This window comes from Balaenoptera musculus, chromosome 14 (genome assembly GCF_009873245.2).
Source record: "Balaenoptera musculus isolate JJ_BM4_2016_0621 chromosome 14, mBalMus1.pri.v3, whole genome shotgun sequence".
In the NCBI taxonomy this organism is placed as follows: domain Eukaryota; kingdom Metazoa; phylum Chordata; class Mammalia; order Artiodactyla; family Balaenopteridae; genus Balaenoptera; species Balaenoptera musculus.
This window is the reverse complement of record NC_045798.1, coordinates 21210901-21229534: the sequence shown is the minus strand read 5'-3', so window position 1 is coordinate 21229534 and position 18634 is coordinate 21210901. Positions and strand designations below refer to the sequence as shown.

At 48.3% G+C, this 18634-nt stretch overlaps 1 protein-coding gene across 7 annotated transcripts in view; it reads left to right on the top strand.

The window, feature by feature from the left end:
- OSBP2 (oxysterol binding protein 2) overlaps positions 1–18634 on the top strand; it is a 168696-nt gene that overhangs the window by 78089 nt on the left and 71973 nt on the right. The window contains exon 1 of one of the 7 annotated variants that reach the window (XM_036874355.1): positions 9096–9185. The exons of the other annotated variants lie outside the window; for them this stretch is intronic. The gene's annotated coding sequence lies outside the window, so the exon portion shown is untranslated. Of the gene's footprint in view, positions 1–9095; positions 9186–18634 lie in introns of those variants that run through there. 7 annotated transcript variants of the gene reach the window in all.

Below are 18634 nucleotides of genomic sequence, written 5' to 3'. Positions count from 1 at the left end.
AGAATGGGCATCATCAGAAAATCTATAAACAACAAATGCTGGAGAGGGTGTGGAGAAAAGGAAACCCTCTTGCACTGTTGGTGGGAATGTAAATTGATACAGCCACTATGGAGAACAGTATGGAGGTTCCTTAAAAACCTAAAAATAGAATTACCATATGACCCAGCAATCCCACTACTGGGCATATACCCAAAGAAAACCATAATTCAAAAAGACATGCACCCCAATGTTCTTGCAGCACTGTTTACAATAGCCAAGACATGGAAGCAACCTAAATGCCCATCAGCAGATGAATGGATAAAGAAGATGTGGTACATATATACAGTGGAATATTACTCAGCCATAAAAAGGAACGAAATTGGGTCATTTGTAGAGATGTGGATGGATCTAGAGACTGTCATACAGAGTGAAGTAAGTCAGACAGAGAAAAAAAAATATCGTATATTAACGCATATATGTGGAACCTAGAAAAACAGTTCAGATGAACCGGTTTGCAGGGCAGAAATTGAGACACAGATGTAGAGAACAAATGTATGGACACCAAGGGGGGAAGGTGGCGCGGGGGTGGGGTGGTGGTGGTGTGATGAATTGGGAGATTGGGATTGACATATATACACTAATATGTATAAAATGGATAACTAATAAACACCTGCTGTATAAAAAAATAAGTAAAAGAAAATTTAAAAATAATAATAGAAGAAATATAAGATGGCAGCATTCTTAGGTAATACTACAGAAGGATACTAAACTCCTGATGAAGCTCCGTTTGTTCACCTCATTGACCTTGCTGTTGCCCCTACACAGACATGGCATTTAGTCAATAAAGTCTTTGTCTCTCCTGGATTCTTTCTAGCCTTCCATTCTAGGTTTCTTCTGATGGAGAAGAATTCCTATTAAAGCATGTACACCAATTAATTATATTTTACCAGGCTTATTTTGCTATGCACATATACATTGACACTACATACAGTATGTTAAAGAACATGTTAAGAAATATCTGGAAGTTTATGTATCTTTTTCATTTACCCTGTGTTTTATGGCCTTGTTTATCACCTCCTTGTACCAGCTCACCAAACTTCCCTGGAGGAGCTGCAGACCAAATTCCTTAGCACCCAGTGGCTCTGAGCAAACAGAGAATATAGTAGCAAGATGCAAAAGTAATGAGACAGACCAAAGGCACACATTAGAGGAACAATTTGTGAGTGGGGAAAGGGTTTTTTGTTTGTTTGTTTTGCTTTTTGTGGGATAGGGAAACACCTACTTTGGACAGTGGGAGAGAAAAAAGCTGCAATTGGTCTTTTTAACACACACAGAACAGGTTACTATTGTGCTAAAAATATGTTTATGTGTTAGGTTCGTTGAATAATGTGAAGGGTGGGCACCCAGAAGGAAGACATGGAACCTAATGGGCTCAAATATCCTCTCTTATTGTTTGAAAAGTTGTCTGGAAAGCAGTGCAAAGCCTCTTCTTCCTCTCGGGCCTGACGAGTCTGCTGCCATGCTGTCCCCAGCAACGCCATGGGGTGGTGACTAATTGCCCCTGTAAGTCACCACACCACTGTGCTAGTCCGTTTATTTTTCTGACAGTAATTTAGTGTTTGCTCTTTCCCACACTTGTCATTCCATGTTTTCCCTCACATTAGAAGCCCAGGGCACTTCTGTGAGGGCAGGCAAATAGCAGGTAAGGGAAAGGAGATACAACACTGGGCCTGGCCGCACCGCTCAGGGACCTCGCCGGGAAGGACGCGTGGGCTCGCACTGGGGAGGGAGCCCCATCAAGTAGCACCCGCCTCATATTATTGTTTATATATTTTACTCACATACGTTATAAATTCCACAGAGCATTGTAATTGTTATTATTATTTTTTTAATTAATTTATTTTTGGCTGCGTTGGGTTTTTGTTGCTGTGCGCGGGCTCTCTCTAGTTGCGGCAAGCGGGGGCTACTCTTTGTTGCGGTGCGCAGGCTTCTCATTGCGGTGGCTTCTCTTGTTGCAGAGCACGGGCTCTAGGCACATGGGCTTCGGTAGTTGCAGCACTCAGGCTCAGTAGTTGCAGCACACAGGCCCTAGAGCGCGCGGGCTTCAGTAGTTGTGGCACACGGGCTCAGTAGTTGTGGCGCACGGGCTTAGTTGCTCCGAGGCATGTGGGATCTTCCCGGACCAGGGCTCGAACCTGTGTCCCCTGCATTGGCAGGCGGATTCTTAACCACTGCGCCGCGAGGGAAGTCCTGTTATTGTTGTTTTAAATAATATTTATTCATAAATAAGTACATTTTAAAGAACAGTTCTGATGTTCTTTATGCCTTTCTGCATTTCTTTGCTTCCATCTGGGACCATTTTCTTCAATCTAAAGAACTCCTTTAGTATTTCTTGTGATGAATGTCGGCTGGTGGAGAATTCTTTGCTTTTTGTTTTTTATTTTTTCTGAAAACATCTTTATCTCATCTTAATTTTTGAAGGATCTTTTCACTGGGCATAGAATTCTAGATTCCTTCCTTCCATCCTTCCCTCCCTTCTCCCTCCCTCCCACTTTTTTTAAGCTTTAAAGATCCTATTGTCTCCTTTCTTCTATATTTTAGAGTAAAAAGACAACAGTCTTATTGCTCCTTTGAAAATAATATATCTTTTTTCCTCTAGCTGCTTTTTTTTGGCGCGTTTTTTATTTTTTGGCCACACAGCACAGCACGTGGGATCTTAGTTCCACGACCAGGGATCAAACTCACGTCCCCTGCACTGGAAGCACAGAGTCTTAACCACTGGACCACCAGGGAAGTCCCTTCTGTAGCTGCTTTTAAGGTTTTTCTCTGTATCTGATTTTCAGAACTGCCTATGATGTGCCTGGGTAAGGTTTGGTTTAGATTATTTCTCCTTCCTGGGGCTCACTGAGCTTCTTGAATCTGTGGGTCTTTCACCAGATTTGGGAAAATTCATGGCCAGTATTTCTTCCCTGACTGCTTCTGACCTATTCTCTCTTCTCTTCCTTTTGTGGGACTTGAATTACATGTATTGGGTTGGCCAAAAAGTTCGTACAGAAAAACCCAAACGAACTTTTTGGCCAACCCAATATTTTAGACCTTTTGGCCATCTCCCACATGTCTTTTATGCTCTGTTCTGTCTTTTCCATCTTTATTCTCTCTGGATAGTTTCGATTAACCAGGCTTTGGGTTCATTAATTCTACTTTCTGCTTTACCCATTCTGCTGTGGAACCTAGTCAATGAATTCTTAATTTCAGGTATTATATTTTTAAATCCTAGAATATCCATTAGATTATTTTTATAGATTTCCAATTCTGTTGAAATTCTCCATCTATGTATCTGTCTTGTCCTTTTCTCTTTTTTTGACTTATTAATCATAGTTATTTTGAAGTTAGCTTCTTGCCAGTCAAGCTGCTTATTAGGGCACAGTAGACATGCCAAGTGGCTCTTCTCACTGGCTCTTGACATTTCAGCCATTTGTATTTTTGAAAGTCTACATTTCTCTTCTGTAGCATTTTCTTTGGTTTCCCTAACTGCCCATGGGCTTCATGCAGGGAGAACACTAAGTCTTTGAGAACTTCCCAGGGGTTGTGAGGACACAAATTCCCACATTTATGGAGGTTAGCTGCTTGGTGACGGCTGAGGGAAATGCTGGTCCCCTGGGCTTGGAGCCACCTAACTGAGAGCCCGTTGGTCAGTCAAGGCTACAAGGATGGTATTCAGCGTTGAATTTATTTGTTGTTCCTGTTTTACTCCTTGTATATCACAAGTTTTTAAACATTATAAACATATTTACAAGGGAAATAACTGATATTAAGCTCAACTACCTACCTAATGTTTTTTTTAAATTCTCTTCCATTCTTTGTTAATATATATATTTCAGATAAGATATACACACACCCAAAACATACGCACACACACATATACACATATTAGGTTGGCCAAAATGTTCATTCGGTTAATGAATACATTGTTCAATAAAGTTCTTCATGAACATGAAAAATGTCTTTCATTTTTACTTAAAACTGAACAAGCTTTTTGGCCAACCCGATATATACCCACATATATATTTGGGGGTTAAAATTGTTTATTGTGGTAAAAATATCCATAACAAAATTTGCAGTCTTAACCATTTTTAAGTGTACAATTCAGGGATATGAAGTACATTCATATTGTTGTGCAACCATCAATGCCATCCATTTTACAACTCCGCCTTGCAAAACTGCAATGCTATACCCATTAAACAATAACTCTATTCGCCCCTCGCCTCAGCCCCTGATAACCACCAAATACTTTCTATGATTTTGACTGCTCTAAGTACCTCATATAAGTAGAATCATACAGTGTATGTCCTTTTGTGACTGGCTTAGTTCACTTAGCATATGCCCTCAAGGTTCATCCATATTGCAGCATGTGTCAGAATTTCCTTCCTTTTTAAGACTGAATACTAGTCCATTGTCTGTATAAACCACATTTAATTCTCCATTCATCTGTCAATGCACACTTGGGTTGCTTCCACCTTTGGGCTATTGTAAATAATGCTGCTATGAACATGGGTATACAAATATCTCTTTGAGATCCCACTTTACATTCTTTTAAGTGTATACCCAGAAGTGGAATTGCTGGACCATATCATAATTCTGTTTTTAATTTTTTGAAGAACTTCCATACTGTTTTCCATAGCGACTGAACCATATTACATTCCCACCAACAGTTTTTCCACATCTCCCCCAACACTTGTTATTGTCTGTTGTTTTTTCTTTAAATATTAGCCATCCTAATGGGTATGAGGCGATTTCTCACATGTTGATTTGTATTTCTCTAATGATTAGAGATATTGAGCATCTTTTTATGTTGTTATTGGCCATTTGTATATCTTCTTTGGAGAGATGTCTACTCAAGTCTATTGTCAATTTAAAAAATTTTTTTATTTTTTTAAAAAAATATTTATTTAGGCTGCGCCGGGTCTTAGTTGCAGTGCACAAGATCTTTGTTGCAGCATGTGGACTTCTTAGTTGTGACATGCATGCCAGATCTAGTTCCCTGACCAGGATTCGAACCCTGGCCTCTTGCATTGGGAGCTCGGAGTCTTACCCACTGGGCCACCAGGGAAGTCCCTAATGTCAATTTTTAAATCAGGATTTTTTGAGTGGTCTTGGCACCCTTATCAAAATACCTTTGATTATACATGCAAGGATTTATTTCTGAAAAGCCATTGGGTTTCTAGTGCTAAAAATTGTTCTGTGGATTCTCTGGCAGCCTAGAGCCTCTTTCTCCCCTGCCTGCCATCCCAAGGTCGTCTTGACAGGATGTGGCTTGGGGGTGAAGAGGGAGGTGGCGGCGGAGTGGGGGAGAGAGGGAGGGAAAATGTATATGTATTAGCTCAACTTCTAAAGCACATGTAAAATTATGCCATTCTTGGTATTACCTGTGATGGGTTTGCTCATTCAAGAACTATTGAGCACCTCTCAAGAGTATATGAACATTGTGCTAGAAACTGACAGGCTCCCACAAAAACAGAAGACAAAGACTCTTGTAGGCTGCCTGGAGAGGAAGGATACCTGGGCTTGGAGTGGGAGGTGGCAGTGTAGGTGGTTGGAATGATTAAGTGTCTGGTGCATGGTACTGGTAGGGAGTGCTCTGGAGGCTCAAGGAGGTGGAGGCAGAGGCCACGGTGCGGAGCCATGCCCCAGGACAGTAGGCTTCTGCTTCTCATGCACCAGATCCAGCACTGGCCGCTGAAGCACTTGGGAGCACTTCTGGATTAAGGGCTCTGCAGCTGCAGTGGGTGGGCAGGGAACCTGGATTCCAGGTGAGGGATAGTGGAGCAGAGGCTCAGAGTTGACAAGGGACAGTCAAGGTCATGAGGCAAAGACTTGAGATATCATGGCCAGAGAGCAGAGCTATCACTAGAGGGGCCTGGGAGTTGAGATAAAGAGGGAGTATCTGCCTGGGACCTACAGGGTTAGTCTTGGAAGTTGAACCTTACTTGGTCAGAAGCAGGGCAGTGGCATTTCAGGTTCATAACAGGGGCAGTGACAGTCCGTACTGGGTGTCTTTGGAAGAGTCATGTGGCCAGAGAGGAGGCAGGGCCCGGGCAGGAGGCCGCTGTGGTGGACTGGGGACAGAGGAGGAGGGCTAGGACTGGGTCCCTAGTAGGGTCAGAAGGAAGGAATGGGCCAAGGACTGCAGGAGCTGGGGCAGGCTGGTCGTGGGCGAGGAGGAGGGGATGCACCATGGAAGTGCTTGTGTTTTCAACGCACAACAGAGGGAGCAGAGCACAGCTGGGCTGGGAAGGCAGAGGGTGGCTCTGCTTGGGATTTAACAGCAACATCAGTAGTAACGGTGGCATTCCAGGCAGGTCAGGGGTGGTTTACTAGTCACAAGCAACAGTGGCAGTCAGTTTGCCCACCAGGATGAGAGTGTGTAGTGAGAAGGTCAAAGAGCGAGGCCTGAGCCATGGGGCAGAGAGAGGAAGAAGATTTGGGGCAGAAGTGTCTTCCTGCCTTTGTGGATGAGCATCAGTGGAATGTGTTCCAGTTTTTAGGCTTTTCCAGAACCTGAATAGAAAGTTAAGATCTTGCTGTATGGCTTGGATTGTTTCTGTTAGTTCCAAATCCTGAATCTTTTGGTGTCTTCAGTATAAATAAATGTGGGCATGTCATGTCAGTAGAAATTCTGGGCTTTGTGCTAGTGTGTGTGTGTGTGTGTGTGTGTGTGTGTGTGTAGAAATGGCCTTCCCTAGGTATCCTTCACTGGCCTCCCAGAAGGTGAGGACGCAGACATGCTGGTGATTGCTGAATGTGCCATAAGTTAGACAAAGGAATTAAATGGAAGGAATCATTTGTCGCAAATTGCTCAAGAAATTCCATTCCAAACAAGGAAATGTACAAAGACTTGAGACTCTCCTCATAAGTGTCAACGTGTCCACTCGGCAAATGTTGGGTGTTTGGAAGGCAGCTGGGCACCCCATCCCCCTCATCTTTTGCCTGTGACCATCGCAGCAGGAAGCCCACACAACCCAGTGCTCCTGGAGCCTGACCTGTTTCTTATCTTTGGATTTTGATGGTATGCTACCTTAAGAAAACAACAAACAAAAAAAAGCTCTTGGAAGTAATTTTCAAAGGAGAAAAAAAGATGTTAAGTTAAAAGACTGTATAGGTAGTGGTTTTGCTTATTTTTTTAAGGCACCACATGTGGATTGTGATTCTTCTTCCTTGATGTGAAAACGGAAGGAGCCCCTCTCCGCCCTCCCCCCCTTTCCTGAATGGCGGATGTCCACTCCTGTTCCCACCGTGCCCTTTGTGAATGTGTCAGCTCCGTGCTGTCTGTGTAGCAGCCATGGTCCATGTATGTTTGAGCAAAGTCCCTCATGCCTGCTTGGACAGCATTTATTAACCGTGACTTGAACTCATTCCATTTGGATTTCCCCCTTTAAACTGGGGTCTCAACCAAATAGTAAAAATGAAGTTGTCTTTGGACTTGAATTAATGCGACATAAAAAGTTGTTGTTCTAAAAAGAATTAAGGGGCTTCCCTGGTGGCACAGTGGTTAAGAATCTGCCTGCCAATGCAGGGGACACGAGTTCAAGCCCTGGTCCGGGAAGATCCCACATGCCGTGGAGCAACTAAGCCCGTGCACCACAACTACTGAGCCTGTGCTCTAGAACCTGTGAGCCACAACTACTGAGCCCGTGTGCCACAACTACTGAAGCCCGTGTGCCTAGAGCCCGTGCTCCGCTACAAGAGAAGCCACCACAATGAGAAGCCCGCCCACCGCAATGAAGAGTAGTCCCTGCTCGCCACAACTAGAGAAAGCCTGCGCAACAAAAGACCCAACACAGCCAAAATAAATAAATAATAAAATAAATAAATTTATATATTAAAAAAAAGAAACCCCTAGCAAAATGATAATAAAATAAAAAGAATTAAGGCAGGAGTTGCCAGTTTCGTCCAGTGAAGAAAAGGGTCGCCTCATCTTGGACTCCAGAAAGGCCTGAGGGAGGCCATGAAGTGGGCAGGGCCTGGGGTGACTGTCCAATCTGTGGCGTCCCCTCTGCTTGGCCAGACAGGCGCAGTTATCTCAGACTTGGAACCAGAAGGAACCCCACCCCACCCCCACGTCCCATAGGGAAGCTGAGGCTCACTGAGGGCAGAGGTGAGGGTGGCCGCATGGTGGTGATGTTTCTGGTCTGCGGCAGAGGCAAAGTCAGAACCAGGGCTCCTCCATCGAAGTCTGGGACTTTCCTGGCTGGGGGCGAGGAGCAGTGGGAGGGATTTGAACAGAAATGAAAAAACGTGGAAGCGGCTCTGTGTGATGTCACCAGGCTCCAAGCAGCCCCATCTGTTGGTTGATTGACATTCTGACACCAAGGATGTGGGGGAGGGAATTGAATTCCAGGTGGGATGGGACCCCAACAGCCCTCCCTCCCCAGGTTCTGAAACAGGCTCTAATTGGTTAACTCCTTGCAACCCCAGGGTATATGACAGTGGAGAAATGAGGGCTTGAGCCAAGGCTCCCCCGCCCCACCCCCCGGGCCCGGTGAAGGGCCAGCCTTCTTTGGCCTCGATCGGACCCAGATAGCGCCCTCAGTGCCGGCTCGGGTTCCGGGCCATGTGCTCGCGCATTTTAAGAGGCTGAGCTGCGCTTTCCGCCGCCCGCCCGCGTCCCGCCACGGAGAGCTAGCCTTTGTCTAGACTGCTGGGCTGGAGGAGAGCTAATCCCTGCTCGGGACGGGGCTGGAAGAGGCGCGTCCAGTCCTCCGGGGACTGGCGGGTGGCCTCGCGGGGCGCCCTTCGCTCTTGGAGCGGGGCCTGGGGGGGCAGAGGTGGCCTCCTAAGGCTGGTGGGGAGGAGGCTGGAGGAATGAGGACGCGCCGCGCCGCTCCCCTGCTGCGCTCAGGCTGACCGACCGGCGGGCGGAGCGGCGTCTCGGCTTGACTGCGCTCGGAGCGCGCGGGCTGGCCGCTGTCCGCGGTGCTGAAGAGGCGGCCGCGGCGGGGAGGCGGGCCCGGGGCCGCCGGGCAGCATACACCCAACCCGGGGACCGCCCTCCTTCTCCCGTTCTTGGCGCGGCGGTAGAAGCCGGCACTGCACCGAGATGGACTGAGAGCGCGGCAACGGAAAAGCGGCGGCGGCGGCAGCAGCTGCAAGAGCCCCCGCAGCCTCGGGGCCAGACCCACTTCCACACCCAGGAGCCCCTCCCTGGGGTGAGTTGGGGCAGACAGAGCAGGGATGGGGCGGATGGGTCCTGGGGGCATGGGAATCTCTTGGGCTTTAAAATTTTCCTTCCCCACTGTAAATTTCTTCCAGCCCTGATCTTGAGTAGCTACAGGGCTGAGGGCTCAGATCTCTGCCCTGGTACTCCTCCAGTCCTGGGATAGAGGGCAGGGACGTCTGCCCTCACAAGCCAGGGGACAAAGGGTTCATCCAGAAGTCTAAGGACAGTCACAAGGCATGTCCTCCTCCCAACCCTGGGTGCAGCTCACTGCATGGCACTGGGAAGGGCTGTTTGTCCAGGCTATTGTCAGAGGAACAACACCTTCCCCTCCCTCTCTGTGCAGGGGGCTGGGTCTGGGCAGCCTGGCCACTGGAATTCAGCCCAGACAGAGGCCAGCCATCTTTTAGCAGGGAAGACAGGCTTGAGCCTTCACTGGGGCTACAAGTGAGAGGTAAAGTCCTTTCCCTGCCTTCCTCCAGTCTCCTTAGGCACCTGAGCTGCCATGACCAGGGCTTCAGGGGCCAGTGTCACAGTGCACCTGGCTGTTGTGAGTGAACTGGACTCAGGCAGAGGCGCTCTGGAGTGGATACTGGGCAGCACTTCCTGCTAGAGTGTGTGTGTGTGTGTTTTCCCAGCACACGAAGGGGATTTTAAACTCTGGTGGTGCCTGTCACAGGAAAAGCCCTTCTCCAGCTGGCCTGTGCCTCTGAGTAAGCAGTCTGAGGTCATGCTGGGCAACTACCTAGTCAGAGGAGCCCTGGGCTTCCTCCGTCGCTAAAGCTGCCCCCCTCCTGCCTCAGCCATCTGCTGAAGGGGGAGATGTGCTTAAACTTGATGGGTCACCTCTGCCTTCGATCCCACCAGCATTCGGTTCCCATCTCCATCACCTGGCAAGGTCAGACAGATAGACCTCTTGATTCCTAAAACCTGATGGGCGGGCTGTTGGGGGGCTTTATGGCCTCAACAAAGGACTTTTGGTGTGTTGGGGAGGTGAGGGGCTGGAAGGAGGGGGACCATGTAGAAGTCTAGTTGTGCTGGATTCCAAGCTGTGTGAGGTGCCTGTTCTAACCTGGTGGATGTAAATGAAGCTTCTAAATCTCGACAGACTCATGCTGGAGGACTGAGGTCTGTGTTTTGTTCCGTCCGTCTAGCCTAAGCTGTGGGCATCAGAAATGACTCTGGTGGGCAGCTTCCTTGGACCATCGGGTGCCTCACGGTGCCGATGAAATGAAAGAGAGGTGAAAAAGATGTGTGAGATGATGTGCTGATTTTAGGGTCACTGTGAGCTGCAGTGGTGCTGCAGTGCTGATGGAAATGCGTGCCAAGGAGGTGCTAGCATTACTTGCGTAAGGCAGACCACCCAAGTAACATTTGTCTCTGGCCAGTGTTCTGTAGAGAGGAAAGGTCATAAGGGGGAAAGTATGGTAACTGCACATCTGACATATACTCGACTTACATTATTCTTGATCGCTTTTTTCCACCCAGAAGCATTTTTGTTTTGGGTAGCTAGGTTTTTTCCTATCATGTAAACACTTTGTATTTTGGCCAGATGAATAAACCTTGGTAGAGTGTAATTGTCTGGAAGGATGGCTGACTCATAACTGTACTTTGACATCCTTGTTGACATCCTTGTTTCATTAAAATATGAAGTCCAAAACATATAATGGCAGGCCAGCTAAGCAGCAGACCATTGCTTCTGTTTTGGGAAAACAGTGTATTTGAGCTTTGCATGTTGTTTGTTTTGAGAATACAGTTATAGCCCCAAAGTTTTCCGTAACTAGATCAAGCTGGGGTGTATGTATATTTTTAGCATGCTCCACACCTGTAATGCAATCAGGCTACCTATTTTTATTCATAGTTTGAACAACTTAAAACCTCTTCAATAATTAAGGTGGCCTCAAGTTCTCTGTAACTGAAGAAGATAACATTTGAGGGTTGACTGGATGATGCACAGTCCTAGATTCAGCTCACAGTCTCTGCTCAGAAGTCCTGTACTTGGTTGAACACGTGCAAGCCTGCATCTATGCACAATTGTAAAATGGGCATGAAAAGTAGGAACCAAACCTTTCTGACTGGATTTCTCAAGGTCAAGGCAGAAAGTAAAGATATAGTGATGAATATTTAGCAATAGATCAAATTTTATTTTGTTGAAAGCAGTTGATCTCGGTTTCCAGGTAAAATGGTGTTAGGGATGGTGTAAGAGCTGTGTTGTGTAAAGAAGTGAAAAGAGTCCCAGCTTTGTAGATTAAGAGACCTGGGTTCAAATTCCCATTTTCCCTCTTACTAACTGTATGCCATGATGTGGTCTCTCTGAGCCTCAGTTCTATTATTTGTGAAATAGAGAAAGTAACAACTCCCTGGTATGTAAACTTAGCACGGGACTATAGGTGCTCCGTGTTATCCTGAACATCTCTTGCCATAGTCTGCCACCACCGGTTATTAGGAGAATGTGAGTGTGTTGAGACAAAATCTCCACACAGTGGTGTTCAGTCTCAAACCATGAGAGCCATGAAAGGACTCAGTAGTTTGCCTTGGGGTAGCCTGGTCCTGCTGGAGGTGGTGTTCCCAAGGTGGGGACTGTCCCTGGGTCTGCTGTCATCCAGGGACATTGGCTGGGCAGTGGTGGAGCTTGGGCAAAAGGAGTATTCTCTCCTGGAGGAATGGAGCCTAAATGCCAAAGTCCGTGAGGGCTCTCTGTTCAGAGAAACCCCTTCCAGGAAAGGGTTTGTGGTTGCTGCTGTTCCCCCTGAGGTTCTCTGTCTCTGAGACGCGGTTTTCCTCCAACAACGTGTGTCTTCTCCTCCTGCGTCTGTGCCCCAGGCCCCGTGGTTATAGCAGCTAACACTGGGTGGGAGCTCACTCCAGGCCAGGCTTTCCTGTCCATCCTCCATCCTCATGACAGCCCTGTGAGGTATGAACCATTACCACGCTTGTGATACAGATGAGGAAACCGAGGCCAGGAAAGGTTAGATCACAGGTGCCCAGGGTCTGACTGTGTGGCCCCTGTCTCTCCAGCAGGAGGAGAGGGCCGCGGGTGAGCTGATGGCACAGAAAGGGTAGTCACACTGATCTCCAGGCTCACAATCCAGTGCTCCCTCCTCACACTGTGGCGACAGCACCCATTGCTGGGCAGCAGGAGAAGGAATGATGAGCAGGGGTTAGGGTCAGCCGGACAGAGTCCCAGCAGGGAGGGGTTAGTGTCCGAGACTTCCCTTCCAGGCCTGCCAGGTTGGCTTATCCTCACACGGAGGCGGGGCTTGGGATCTGGCAACAGGGACAGCAGCAGACCTCGGCTGTGAGCAGAGCTGGAAGGTGAAGGGTCCTTGGAAATCAACAAGGCTGAGGCTGACCTGTTAGGTTATGAAGAGCCTGAGGCCCTGAGAGGGAATGACTCATCCATGGGTGTGTGTGTGTGTGTGTGTGTGTGTGTGTGTGTCTTTATTCCATTTCCCAGGGCAAGGGCCCCCCCTAATGGACCGCTCCAGCACTGCTTCTCTGGGGAGCCTGGGATTTGCTGGTGGCTCTGTCAGAAAGGGCTTCCTAAGACCAGGGACCTCTCCGATCCCAGAGATGACCCTGAAGTGGGCAGCTCCCTTGGCCCCTGGCTCCCCTGACCGGGAAGCAGCTCCATCTGGCCTCTGCTGGCACATGGGTGCATTTTGCAGACTGCACTGATTTCCATTTCCTTGGGTGATGAGGTAATTTAAAGGTTATTCAGTTGAGTTTCTAGTTCCCTTGGCTTGAGGCCTTTCTCTAAAAACACCTGCTGCTAACAGCCTGGGCACCAGGCATTGATATAAAAAGACATGCTTGTCGCCCATAAACTTGAATTATTTAACGAAGCGCGTGGGTCTCTTATAGCTGCTTTGCACACATGCCCCGTCTCAGTGGTTTCTTAATGAGTGTACCTGTGAGCTTGCTTTTTTAATTGAACGGCACTTCATGAGGCTAAACCGATCGCAGCCCCTGCGAGCACGCTGCTCTTCCTAGGCTGCCATTTGCAGTCACTGGCCCCCAACCTCTTAAGTCTTCCACCTTGAACCTCAGCCCCCATGAGCTTCGACTCCTTCCTCTCCTTGCCATCTCAGGCCATTCTCTGTCTGTTCTTCTACCACACTTTCTCTGGATTCTGTCCCTTCCCTCCGGCCATGCTGCCACCGCTCTGATTCAGTTCCTCATTATCCGCTGACTTTTTGCCAGGTCCTTTGACCAGCTGCTTCCCTGCTTCAGGCAGCCCCTTTTAGACTTGCCCCAGTGTGCTTCAGGCAGATTAACCTTTCAGGAACTGGTTCTGCTCTTGTCACTGCTCTCCTGACAAACTTGCCCTGGCCACTTCCTGCCTCCGGCATGAGGGCAGATGCCTCAGCTCGGCCTCAGGCTGACCCAGCTCCCTGCACTGCGAGCGCAGAGCCAAGGCCTCTTGTGCAGCCCGGCCCTCCTTCCTCTCCTGGGCAGTGCTCCTCCCAACGCCTGGACATGTCCCTTCACTCTCCCACCTCCTCCAGGCCCAGCTTCAGAGCTGCCCTCCTCCAAGATGCCCTCCCGCTCAGACTTTTCCTCCCCTGCCTGGACCCAGAGCACACTGGCTCAGTCATCCATTCACAGGGGTCAGAAGAGCCTTGCCACAGGTGAGGTTCAGCGCTGGGCACCAGGAATGCCAAAGTGAGTGGGTTGTGGGTTGTATTGTGTCCCCCCACCCCAGAAGATATGTTGAAGTCCTAACCCCCAATACCTGTGAATGTGACTTTATTTGGAAATAGGGTCTTTGCAGATGTCGTCAAGATGAGGTCAAGAGGGTGGTCCCTAATCCAATGTGACTAGTGTCCTTACAAAAAGAGGAAAATGTGGACACACACACACACACACACACACACACACACACACACACAGAAGGTCATGTGAAGGCAGACACACAGGGAAAGGCCATGTAAATATGGAGTTATGCTGCCACAAGCCACAGAACACCCGAAGAGACAAGGGGCTCCCAGAAGCCAGAAGAGACAAGGAAGGAACCTTCCCTACAGCCTTCGGAGGGGCATGGCTCTACCAACACCTTGGTTGTGGACTTCTAGCCTCCAGAATTGGGAGACAATACAGTTCTGTTGTTTGAAGCCTCCCAGTAGAAAAATAATACAGTGAGAATAAGCCCTTCCTGGCCCTAGAGGTGCTGACCATCTGCAGGGAGACAGACAAGATCCTTCTGAGTCAGTGTGATGAGTGCACAAGAGAGGTGCGCGGATGTGATGGGAACCCTGAGGAAGGGCCCTCCCCCAAGCAGCCTTCCATCTCCTCTCTGGGGTGACAGTAGTCAGTAAGGTTCCCTTAGGGGGGCCCACACCCCAGTGTCCAGAGATGACGGGAGCCAGCCAAGGTGGGGGACAGGCAGGGCATCCCGGGCCAGGCGAGCAAAAGCATGGGAGGGAAGAGCAGCTGGTGGAGCCGAGGAGTGGGAAGTAGGGGGCTGCTGAGGCCCACAAGGCTTCGCTCCTGGTGGGCTGTGGTTTGCCGAGGAGTTTGAACTTAAACTTGCTGCTGTGGGTATCAGGGAGCCATGGAAAGGAGGTGACAGGGAGCAGATGGTGTTTTCAGTAAATGGTTTCATGGCGGCATGAAGGATGGATCCGAAGGGGTAAAAGAAAAAGCTGAGACCTTGGAAGTGAGCCAAGGCGTGGAGAAGAGGGTATGGATTTGCAAATTAAGCTGAATTTAACATCATCAGGACCTGGGGGCCCTTTGAATGTAGGGACTCAAGGAGAGGGAGAGACACCAGGAGCTGACCCTCAGGTCTCTAGCCTGGTGCCTGAGGGCAGAAAGAAATGTCTGGAGAGGGAAAGGTTGTCATGAGGGAGCAAAGGAGAGATGCTGGGCTCAGCTGGGGACAGGTTGAGTGTGGGGGACATCCAGGTGGCCATGGAGGTCTGGAGCTTGGAGGGGAGGCCTATTCTGATGGTACAGATGGGAAAACATGAACAGGGAGATGGGACACGGCACCCTGGCCATGGACACCATCACCTGGGCCCCAGCATGGAGCGGGAAGAAGATAGGGGTGAGGACTGACTCCTGCCTGGGAGCTGGGACAGAGGAGGCTGGAGGATAATGGGTGTGTGGCAGCAGGACCAGGAAGCAGGGGGCGGTTGGTGTGACTGGGACCTGCCGCAGTAAGGGCCCCAGGAAGGCCTCAGACAGGGCTGCTGTGTTCAGGGATGACTCTTCTGAGCAGCAGTGCATCCGTCACTTCTTGCCTTCCCTGCATCTTCTGTCTACACTGCCTACCACATCCCTCTCCCAGAGCAGGCCTGGTGAGGTGAGCGCAGGTGGGTGCCAGGACACCTACCTGGTGGCCTCTTCTGGGCCTCATCCCTGAGCCACAGCTGGTGTCTGTGGCAGCCTGGTAGCTGGGGTGGGGGGGCAAGGCCTGCAGCCTGGCTGGATGACGGGTGCCTGAGCCCCCTGCCCCCCCACGCCTGGTTGCAGCTGTGTCCGTTCTTTGCAGGGCCCGTCACCATGGGCGGCTCTGCTCCTCCGCCTCATGCGGATCATGCCACGGGTGCGGCAAATGCTCCAGCCCCTCTCTGATTGCTGCCTGCCAGGTTGGTCTGTGTGCACTGATGTGGTGGTTTCTCTGATGTGACTTCTGGGCCCTCCTGCCCCCAGGAGGTACCTCCTTCGTGCCTGACCTTCCACCATTAGAGAGTCTTCTGTAGGGTCCCATAAGTTTCGACATGAGCAGGAGTTGATTCTGGTGTACTGTTTCCAATGGTAATTTGTTGAGAGATTACTTTAGGTTAGGAAACATAAAATTGTAAAACATTTAAATGATTCTAAAATATATGACAAAATGTAGTCATCTTTCGTTACCTCCCTCCATCTCACGCCCTGCTAGAGATACACACACCCATCTGTTAACAGTGGTTCTTTCCCAGATTTCCCCACGCATTTACAAAGCCATGTAAGTCCACAGGCACCCATGCATACATACTTACATGTATATGTGAGATCATTTCATGCATATTGATAAGCAGCTTGCTTTTTCCCTTACCAATATATTTTGGAGATCTTTACATGTCAGTACAAATAAGCGTATCTCATTTCTAAAATAACAGCATGGAATTCTGTAGTGTATCATACTATGTTCAATCATTTTCCTCTTCATGGATAGTTTCTTTACCTTTTATTACTATTTCAGGGATGCTGTAGTGAACCTTTTGGCATATGCATCTTTGTGAATGTGTGTAAATTTTTCCAAAGCATAGATTGCTAGGAGTGGAATTGCTAAGTTACAAGGGCATGACCATGATAAATATCAACAGACACTATCAAATTGTCAGCCCAAAAAAATGCATAGATTTACATCTCCCAACAGTGTGGGTTGTCAACAAAGGCTACCCTATCATTCTTTTTACTCTTTGTTACTCTGATGGGTGAATGAAAAGGCATTTCCTTGCTCTGTTTTGCATTTCCCTTATTACCAATGAGACTGAGTATACTTTTTTCTGTTTATTGACCAATCATACACATTTTGTGACTTGTATATTCATATTCTTTGCCATTTTACTGTTTTGATGTGTGTATTTTTTTATGCTGATATGTAGGAGCTCATTTTAAGTTATGGTTATCTCTCCTTTGTTGGTTATATATTTTGCAAGTATTTTCTCTTTGTTGCTTATCTGTTTATGGTGCCTGTGGTGCTATGGAATTTCTAAACGTTTATGTTGTAACATCTGTCAATCAGAGGCTTGTTTTTTAGTAGTGGGGAAAAAAGAGCTTGGAGGTTTAAAATGTTGCCTTCTTGACCCTTCTCTGGTCTGTGCTTGCTCTTTGACTTTGAACAAAACCCCTTAACTTCACTAATCTTCCGTTTTGCCAGCTGTGTCCCAGTGCTGTCTGTCCTGCCCGACCTCACCCCAGCTGCTGTGAGGATCATGGGAGAAGCTGTCTTCAGGGCTTCACAGCCATTCTGAACTTCAGTTAAACCAATTCATTGATGGACACTGAGAGCCAGTCTTCTGACACAGGCCTCATCTGGGTCAGAGATTTTCAGGGTGCCAGGACCCTGCCTCTGACTTTTCCCAGGTGTTTTTTGAGTGCCTGCCCTACGTTGGTGATGTCACCCTCATGACTCTGCAGAGGGAAGTGTATTAGTTTGCTCAGGCTGCCATAACCAAATACCACAGACTGGGGGGCTTAAACCACAGAAATGAATTTTCTTACCATTCTGGAGGCCAGAGTCCAAGGTCAGGGTGTCAGCAGGGTTGGTTTCATCCTGAGGCCTCTCTCCTTGGCTGTCTTCTCATTGTCTCCTCACGTGGTCATCCCTTGATCTGTGTCCTAATCTCTTCTTCTTTTAAGGACACTGGTCATATTGGATCAGGGCCCAGTGTGTAACCTTATTGTACCTTAATCACCTCTTTAAAGGCCCTATCTCCAAACATACTCACATTCTGAGGTACTGAAGGTTTGAGCTTCAACGTATGAATCTGGGGGCACAATTCAGCCCCTAACAGGAAGACAGCCCTGTGTCTGGATGAGAATCATGGAGGTGAGGCTCGGAGAGGCTCCTGTACTTGTTTCCAGTCACCCAGTGAGCCAGTTGCAGATCCGAACTCAGGCCCATGAATTAGACCCCTAAGCCCACGCCTCCCCAGGCAGCTTGACTGATGTTAGGACTGTTTTGGCTTTCACTGCCTTGACTTCCTGCCCACTGGTCACTGGCCTGTGTCCCCGCCATCCTGTGGCCTCAAAACTCATGCTCCCTGGGCAGGGCACCTACTCCCAGCCGACTCTTCTGCACCACCTTTGTCCCCTCAGGAAAGAGTTTCAAATAATAATTAAAATTTTTGAATATAGCTTGTTCAGTTTTTGTTGTTGTTGTGGGAAAGATCGCACAGTGAGATAAAGAGCATCTGGAATACAGGAAACTCCCCAGTAACCTCACACCCTCACAAAACTGTTTTTGATTTTTGCACTTTCCCTTCCCTTCCCCCCTCTGCACATACAGTTGTATTTCACAGCTTTGGTATCACATTAAAGAGGGCCCTTCATGCTCTGCTCTTTTCACCCCACATTATCGCTAACAGTTTCCCTGTCTAAAGCGATCACTTTAATGGCTGTGTAATATTCCATTGAGTTGAGGTACTCTAATGATTTGAATCATCCTCCAATTGTTGAGCGTTTGAGTTTCCCATTTGCGCTATTATAGATAACAATGCAATGAATGTCTTTGTACTGAAAGCTTTTTGCTTCTCTTGAATTGTTTCCTGAGGGAAAATTCCCAGGAGTTGGATTACCGAGTTAAGGGCAGCGGTATCATCATGGCGCGTTGAAGAGCTAGAATGTCTCTTTCTGCAAGGAGCCTACGATGCTCCACGCCACCAACAACGAGTGAGCACGCCAGCTTCACTGTACTCTCGCTGGCATTAGGTGTTAATTAAATTCATT